Source organism: Ranitomeya imitator, unplaced genomic scaffold (genome assembly GCF_032444005.1).
Source record: "Ranitomeya imitator isolate aRanImi1 unplaced genomic scaffold, aRanImi1.pri SCAFFOLD_257, whole genome shotgun sequence".
Taxonomy (NCBI): Eukaryota; Metazoa; Chordata; class Amphibia; order Anura; family Dendrobatidae; genus Ranitomeya; species Ranitomeya imitator.
Genome location: NW_027193808.1, coordinates 180,945 through 189,099, shown reverse-complemented (window position 1 = coordinate 189,099; position 8,155 = coordinate 180,945). Strand labels below are relative to the sequence as shown.

The 8,155-nt window shown below is 44.8% G+C and overlaps 1 non-coding gene and 1 pseudogene across 1 annotated transcript; both read left to right on the top strand.

The window, feature by feature from the left end:
* Window positions 1-4,601: 4,601 nt before the first annotated feature.
* LOC138654281 (U2 spliceosomal RNA) lies at window positions 4,602-4,802 on the top strand (annotated as a pseudogene).
* Window positions 4,803-5,763: 961 nt separating this feature from the next.
* Window positions 5,764-5,956, top strand: LOC138654317 (U2 spliceosomal RNA). The gene has a single exon (XR_011316194.1). It is a non-coding gene; the product is annotated as a U2 spliceosomal RNA (small nuclear RNA).
* The last annotated feature ends 2,199 nt before the right edge of the window (window positions 5,957-8,155 follow it).

The window sequence follows — 8,155 nt, the reverse complement described above, 5'->3', positions numbered from 1 at the left end:
CTGTTTGCGTCGCTATTGCGATGAAGTAACCTTTCAAGGGAATGTTAAAAACGCCGTTGGTTTCTGGTGTGGCAAGCGGAAATTCCTGGTGCGGCTGAAGAAAAATCCGGAGGGCTTTGGAGGAACAGAACATCCCCCCTCTACCATCACCATTGGGAAGAGCCGTGGCTACTTATTCTACACAGGTATGCCTATGTATTGCAGGAACTGTGGCAAGATGGGGCATACCCAAGGGAATTGTGTGGAAAGAAGGGCATTCCGCTGCAGCAATTGTGGTCAATTCGGACACTTCATGAAGGATTGCCCTCAAAAGAAGGCTTGTAACCTATGCGGGGAGGTTGGACATATGTTCCGAGGATGCCCACATAGGACTAAAGTCCGTACGTATGCAGAGGCGGCTGAGAGACCCGTGCCAAGGCAGGAACCAGCTATTGTCCCGGTCCATGCTGAGCTGAGTATCCCGGAGACCGGAGTAAGGCCTGAGCCAAGTCCCACTGTTCCTACAGCAGGGGAGGCGGCTGAGAAGGCCAAGGGCGCAGAGGAGAAGGTGGGGACGGAGCAGGAGTGTGGTGGCCCTCAGGGAGGCCCTCCTGTGTCGAAGTCCCGGAAAAAGGGCGGAGGGCGGACCACCCAGAGACTGGAGCAGGGGGACTCTCCCGTTGGGGGGGTAACCCTTGTGTCGAAGGTCTCGAATGAGGCTGGTGTGTTGGAGCAGAGCGCCCCCACTATGTTGGCGGTGGGGGGCACTGTGGCGAAGACCCCAGTCATTCCCAGGGACTCGAGCCAGCAGACCGCAGTTTTTTCTCCTACAGGTGATGGTGTGGATGAGGTCATTGTGCCAGATCCGGAGGCCCCCCAGGAAGTAAGAGGCCATGTAGCTATCACAGAGGACGACTGTACGAGTGAGCTGCCTGAGCCTTCTGGAAAGAAGCTGCGAGGGGATACTCTTCTGGAGGCCAATCCAGAGTCTCCGGATGTGTGTTTTCCCAGCGGAGACATGTGGCTGAACACGGACTCTTCTGGGTATCCATTACCGGGTTCCTCGGATCCCCAGAACATTGACTCTTTTTCCACACTGCCAGATGTGATTGAGGAGTTTATGGAAGTCATTGAGGATATCTCTCCTCCCTCATGACATAAATGCCATCCATGAGGTGTCTCTCACTTAATGTGAGATCTCTAAAGAGCCCTGTCCGCAGGGCTGCTCTTTTTGATTTTTTTGAAACATTAGACTTTGATATATGTTTTTTACAGGAGTGTGGTCTGCAGCATGGAATCCGGTATAACGAGATAAAAAAGGACTGGAAACTAGGGCCCTCTGTATGGTCGGGCTCGAACGAAAACAAGTCTGCTGGTGTGGGTCTGCTCTGCCGAGGTAATAACATCATCATCTCCTCTGTTACTGAGATTGTACCCGGCAGAGCTATCCTAGTGCATTTGTGTTTTAATAATTTTAATTTCCGTGTCATTAATGTGTACGCTCCACCAGATAAACAGGAGCGTATACGTTTGTTTGAAATTCTACCGGTATTCTGTGTAGGGTCATCTCCTCTCTTGGTAGCTGGGGACTTTAATTGCCTGAATGTGAATGAGCGCCGAGGAGGGGGTGACCCAATCCGTAAGTTAGATAAGTCGTGTTTTTTACTAAATAGCTTGCAGACTGATTTTAAGTTATGCGATGCCTGGAGGTCGCTTTCGCCGACGGACCCAGGATTTACATGGTCCGGTCGGGGAGTGGCTTCCAGGATCGATTTTATGTTTTTATCTGAGGATTTTAGCCCTGTACAATTTGTTTTAATGCCTAATTTATTCTCTGATCATAAAATGTTAAGCGTAAAGATAGAGTATCAAGGAGAGCTGAGGATAAATAGAGGTTTGTGGCGTCTGGGGGTCCATTTGCTGGAAGACCCTCAGGTGAGGTCAGACTTCTGTAATGCCTACCAGGAATGGAGACAGTTAAGGCCTCCATATATTAAAATCCTATCCTGGTGGGAAGTGATCAAAGATAAAATAAGGTTTTTTTTTATCAGGGCTGGAAAGAGGAAGGCGCGGCGGAAAAAGCAGATTTATGTAAATTTAAATATGAGACTGCAAACTCTCCATAAATTTAAAGAGATAGGACTAGAGGTGGAAGATGATATTGCAAGCCTAAAAACTGAAATACAATTGTGCCTTGATCAAAAAGGTAAAGAAATAATTTTTAATTCCAAAGTGAAACATTTAGAAGAAGGTGAGAAGTGTACACGTTTCTTTTTTAAAAAAGTGATGGAGAAAAAGGAGACGATCACCTGTCTTGATGGAGAAACAACTGTGGAAGGTATGAAGAAGGTGGCTTTTAATTTTTATAGAGACCTTTTTAGTAAAAAAAGTGTAAATAATGTTTTTTTACAAGATGCTCTTAATATCCTGGATTTTAAGTTAAGTTCTGTAGACCAGGGGTTTTTAATAGAAGATCTTAGCATGGAAGAACTTTTTAGTGTTTTTAAAAGTTTTTCAAAAGGGAAAGCCCCAGGAGCAGATGGTCTACCTGTTGAATTTTATTTGACTTTTTGGGATGTTTTAAAGGAGGATCTTTTAGCACTTTTTAAAGAGGTTTTTATGTGTTCAGAGCTGCCTAAGTCATGGAGGAGGGGGATAGTGTCCTTAATTTATAAGAAAAAGGGCGCTCGTGATGACCTCAGGAATTGGAGGCCTATCACCCTCCTCAACATGGACTATAAAGTTTTAGCTAAAATTATTGCTTGTCGTTTTAAAACTGTGATTAATAAATTGATACAACCCGAACAAGTATGTGGAGTACCAGGGAGGAATATTGCTGAGATTTTAAATGTTATTAGAGATGCAATATGGTACTCTAGGGATAGAAGTCAGAGCCTGGCCCTGTTGGCGCTGGACTTTGAAAAGGCGTTTGACAGGGTCTCGCATGAGTATCTTTTTAAAGTTTTAAAACAAATGGCGATCCCCGACATGTTTTTATCTCGTATTATGATTTTATATAATAATGTGTTTTCTCAAATTTCTGTCAATGGTTTTTTAACAGATTTTATCCCGTTGGAATCCGGAGTGAAGCAGGGGTGTCCATTATCCCCAATTCTTTTTATTTGTGCTATGGAACCCCTGCTGTGTATGATCCGGAGAGATAAAGTGGTCCGAGGGGTTCCTATTCCGGGTGGAGGAGGGGCCCAAGTCAAAGTATTTGCCTACATGGATGATGTTACTGCCATCTGTACAGATCCTGCTTCACTCCGGAGAGTGGTAATGTGCACCAATTTTTTTAGTCAGGCTTCAGGTTTTAAAATGAATTTTAATAAAACTGAATGTTTGATTTTGGGTTCCTGGGATACAAATGACCTACCAGCAGTAAAATTGAGGCACGACGAGGTAAAAATTTTGGGTATAGTATTTGATGCTAAAAATGATGGACACGTGAGCTGGGAGGAGGTACAGCATAAAATGGTGAAAAAGCTCTCCTTCTGGAATTTGAGATGCTTGTCGATTGAAGGGAAAATTTTAATTATTAAATCTGTTTTATTGCCTATGATGCTTTATGTTGCCATGGTATATCCTCCTTCTGAGTTGATACTAAAAAAACTAACTCGATGTATTTTTATGTTCATTTGGGGATCAAAAATGGAAAAGCTGAGGCGAACGGAAATGTACAAGAAACAACAAAATGGAGGAAAAGATGTCCCTGACTTGCATTTGTATTTGTATGTAAATTTCTTTTGTTTTTGTTTTAAAGTTTTTAACACTAATTCTACTTTTAGTCTGTTTTTAAAATATACTTGCGGTTTTATCTTTAAAAAATGGTTCAGGCCATGTTTATCAGCACCCATTTTATTATGCCCGCCCAAGCATTTTATTGTTTTAGAAAAGGTGATAAGGACTTATAAATTAAAGGACTTGGATGCCGATCTCCTTCTGGACAGAAAAAAATTGATGGTTCATCTGAGAAGAGAAGAAGGAGTGTCCCCTGTGAGCAACTTCTCCTGGAGTAGATCCAAGCGTGTGTGGAGGAACGTTTTTGGGAAATTCTTGGCCAACATTCACAAAGACATCGCATGGATGGCTGCCCACCAGTGCCTCCCAACCAGAGACTTCCAGCACAGGAGAGGCCTGGTGGCGCGGGCAAAGTGCCCAAGAGACTCTTGCCGAGAGGATGAGACTGTTTTGCACCTTTTCTGGAACTGCTGTTTTGCACAAGAACTTTGGGGGAGATTGGGGATACTTTTAAAATGGGTTTGTGGTCTTAAAGATTTTAGCTATGAGTATGTTTTATATGGACTTTTTAATTGCCCCACTACACACCAGTTCAAAGTATGCTGGTGTATAATAAACTGTGCCAAAAATGCAATCTGGAAAGCGAGAAACATTTTACTTTTTAACCGTGATTTTATCTCTGTAAATGATTGTATTAAATTGGCTTTTAGTGAAATGTTTATTTATTTCTTAAAGGATGTTAAAGATGTGGGGAAGAAGGAAGCGAATCGTAGATGGTGTTTTTATATGTGGAATACTGTTTTATATTAAGTTGTTTCATGTTGTTGTATTTTATTATTGTAATTGTTTATGTTTCTTTTGCACAAAAGGTTTCATTTTTTCTTGTTGTTCTATGTCTTATGACTAAATAAAATTTTGTTGAAACCTTATCTGTTCTTATCAGTTTAATATCTGATACGTCCCCCATGTGGGGACCATATATTAAATGGCTTTTTGGAACAGGGAGCTGGAAATGGAGCTTGCTCTGTCCACTCCATGCATTGACCCGCTATTGCAGTCTCTCCGGGAACAGTGCACTCCTTCTCTGATCCGGTTTCTAAAAACAGATTGAATGGAAATTAGTCAGCACAGCAAGTTGTCTTGGAACCCTAGATGGGAATTTATTTCAGGGTTGTTAAGGAAGCACATTTCACATGCCGCTGGCTGCCAAATGTAGCATGCTGCTCGATTTCACTTGCCTAATTGCAACATTTTGTGTGCCTTGCTTTCACCTCTGTATGTATGTATGTATGTATGTATGTATGTATGTATGTATGTCAAGCATTGCATTGCATTCAATAGGCAATCAATCAATCAATCAGGCAATCAATTTTCAGTCTTTCCTGGTTGCTGCCACAGGTGTGTTAAGATGTAGGCCTGAATTAGGCCTTTCTTACAGTGTAGCAAATATACTGTGCCATCTACAGAATTAGGCCCCTGCCTGCTGTCAGCACTTGGTATTTAAATTGAAGCATCCAATGAGTAGTTCTGCCATACATACCACATTTGTGACCACCGATCATGAATTCTTTTGGAAGACATTGTTTACCTCTTGTGGACCACCGACTTTGAAATGCGGTGTATGATAGGTATTTGAAAAAAAGGAAAACTGGTGTCTGTGCTGATCTCGAATCTGCTAGTCTTGTGTCTTGTAGATACACCTGTGTGAGGAGTATTCTAATGCTTTTGACCAACCAGGTGCGCTGCCTGCAGTCGATAGAATCTTAGCACGGAACCTTCACCTGCAGTCACAATGGGGATGGTGGGTGTGTCAAAGTGGGCAGAGTTATGCAGATTCAAAACGCGTTGGGCGCAGCTTCAACGAGCACACACAGACACACACAGCCAAACAACCGACCAAAACCCAAGCACACCCGAACTGTCATTGAGAATGCATCCAGAGTTTCTGAAAATGTCTTCCTTGCGGCAATCTTTGGCTCGGTCTCCACAATGGGTGTCGGTTGTAGGCCTGGGTGCGTCTGAAATGGCCAACCATTTCAGGCCATCGCTTCTCGGCCTCCTATGGCTAAGATCAAGTGTAGTATCTGTTCTTATCAGTTTAATATCTGATACGTCCCCCATGTGGGGACCATATATTAAATGGCTTTTTGGAACAGGGAGCTGGAAATGGAGCTTGCTCTGTCCACTCCATGCATTGACCCGCTATTGCAGTCTCTCCGGGAACAGTGCACTCCTTCTCTGATCCGGTTTCTAAAAACAGATTGAATGGAAATTAGTCAGCACAGCAAGTTGTCTTGGAACCCTAGATGGGAATTTATTTCAGGGTTGTTAAGGAAGCACATTTCACATGCCGCTGGCTGCCAAATGTAGCATGCTGCTCGATTTCACTTGCCTAATTGCAACATTTTGTGTGCCTTGCTTTCACCTCTGTATGTATGTATGTATGTATGTATGTATGTATGTATGTATGTATGTCAAGCATTGCATTGCATTCAATAGGCAATCAATCAATCAATCAGGCAATCAATTTTCAGTCTTTCCTGGTTGCTGCCACAGGTGTGTTAAGATGTAGGCCTGAATTAGGCCTTTCTTACAGTGTAGCAAATATACTGTGCCATCTACAGAATTAGGCCCCTGCCTGCTGTCAGCACTTGGTATTTAAATTGAAGCATCCAATGAGTAGTTCTGCCATACATACCACATTTGTGACCACCGATCATGAATTCTTTTGGAAGACATTGTTTACCTCTTGTGGACCACCGACTTTGAAATGCGGTGTATGATAGGTATTTGAAAAAAAGGAAAACTGGTGTCTGTGCTGATCTCGAATCTGCTAGTCTTGTGTCTTGTAGATACACCTGTGTGAGGAGTATTCTAATGCTTTTGACCAACCAGGTGCGCTGCCTGCAGTCGATAGAATCTTAGCACGGAACCTTCACCTGCAGTCACAATGGGGATGGTGGGTGTGTCAAAGTGGGCAGAGTTATGCAGATTCAAAACGCGTTGGGCGCAGCTTCAACGAGCACACACAGACACACACAGCCAAACAACCGACCAAAACCCAAGCACACCCGAACTGTCATTGAGAATGCATCCAGAGTTTCTGAAAATGTCTTCCTTGCGGCAATCTTTGGCTCGGTCTCCACAATGGGTGTCGGTTGTAGGCCTGGGTGCGTCTGAAATGGCCAACCATTTCAGGCCATCGCTTCTCGGCCTTTTGGCTGCGATCGATCAGTTTAACTGTGAGATTGTAGTCAGGTCGGGTGCTTTCGGTACCCTCTCTCTCGGCCTGGGGGGATCGCTCCTCTTCGGAGGGGCTTCACCCCCCTGCTGCTATAGGGAGAGAGGATTAGTCCGGAGCAACGAGTTGCGATCGCCTTAAAAGGGCGCTAGCCTTTTTTTGTGTTTACAGCTGGAGTTCTTTCTCGGAAGGATGCCGGCTGCACTTACCTTTGCATCGGGTGAACCCCGGATGAGGAACACGGTCCGTATCGAGGTCTTGGAGAGATTCCGGAAGGAGAAAGAAATCCGCTACGTTTGCAACACCGTCCTTCTTGGGATCCTGGAGTTCGGCAGAGAGGACATCTTCTGTTTTCAGGACAATGAGCAGAAAGGTACTTATACTATTACCTTTAGGAGCCATGGTTGTTGTCAGCAGTTGGTCCAAAAGGTGAATGACAACATCTTTGCTGATGAACTGGAGGGCCTGGTCTTCTCCCTGCTTTTCGTCCAAGAGGAGGTACAAATGATTGTTTTCTTTCCAAATCCTTTTGTGGAAGTACTGGACATTTTAACCTGTTTGCGTCGCTATTGCGATGAAGTAACCTTTCAAGGGAATGTTAAAAACGCCGTTGGTTTCTGGTGTGGCAAGCGGAAATTCCTGGTGCGGCTGAAGAAAAATCCGGAGGGCTTTGGAGGAACAGAACATCCCCCCTCTACCATCACCATTGGGAAGAGCCGTGGCTACTTATTCTACACAGGTATGCCTATGTATTGCAGGAACTGTGGCAAGATGGGGCATACCCAAGGGAATTGTGTGGAAAGAAGGGCATTCCGCTGCAGCAATTGTGGTCAATTCGGACACTTCATGAAGGATTGCCCTCAAAAGAAGGCTTGTAACCTATGCGGGGAGGTTGGACATATGTTCCGAGGATGCCCACATAGGACTAAAGTCCGTACGTATGCAGAGGCGGCTGAGAGACCCGTGCCAAGGCAGGAACCAGCTATTGTCCCGGTCCATGCTGAGCTGAGTATCCCGGAGACCGGAGTAAGGCCTGAGCCAAGTCCCACTGTTCCTACAGCAGGGGAGGCGGCTGAGAAGGCCAAGGGCGCAGAGGAGAAGGTGGGGACGGAGCAGGAGTGTGGTGGCCCTCAGGGAGGCCCTCCTGTGTCGAAGTCCCGGAAAAAGGGCGGAGGGCGGACCACCCAGAGACTG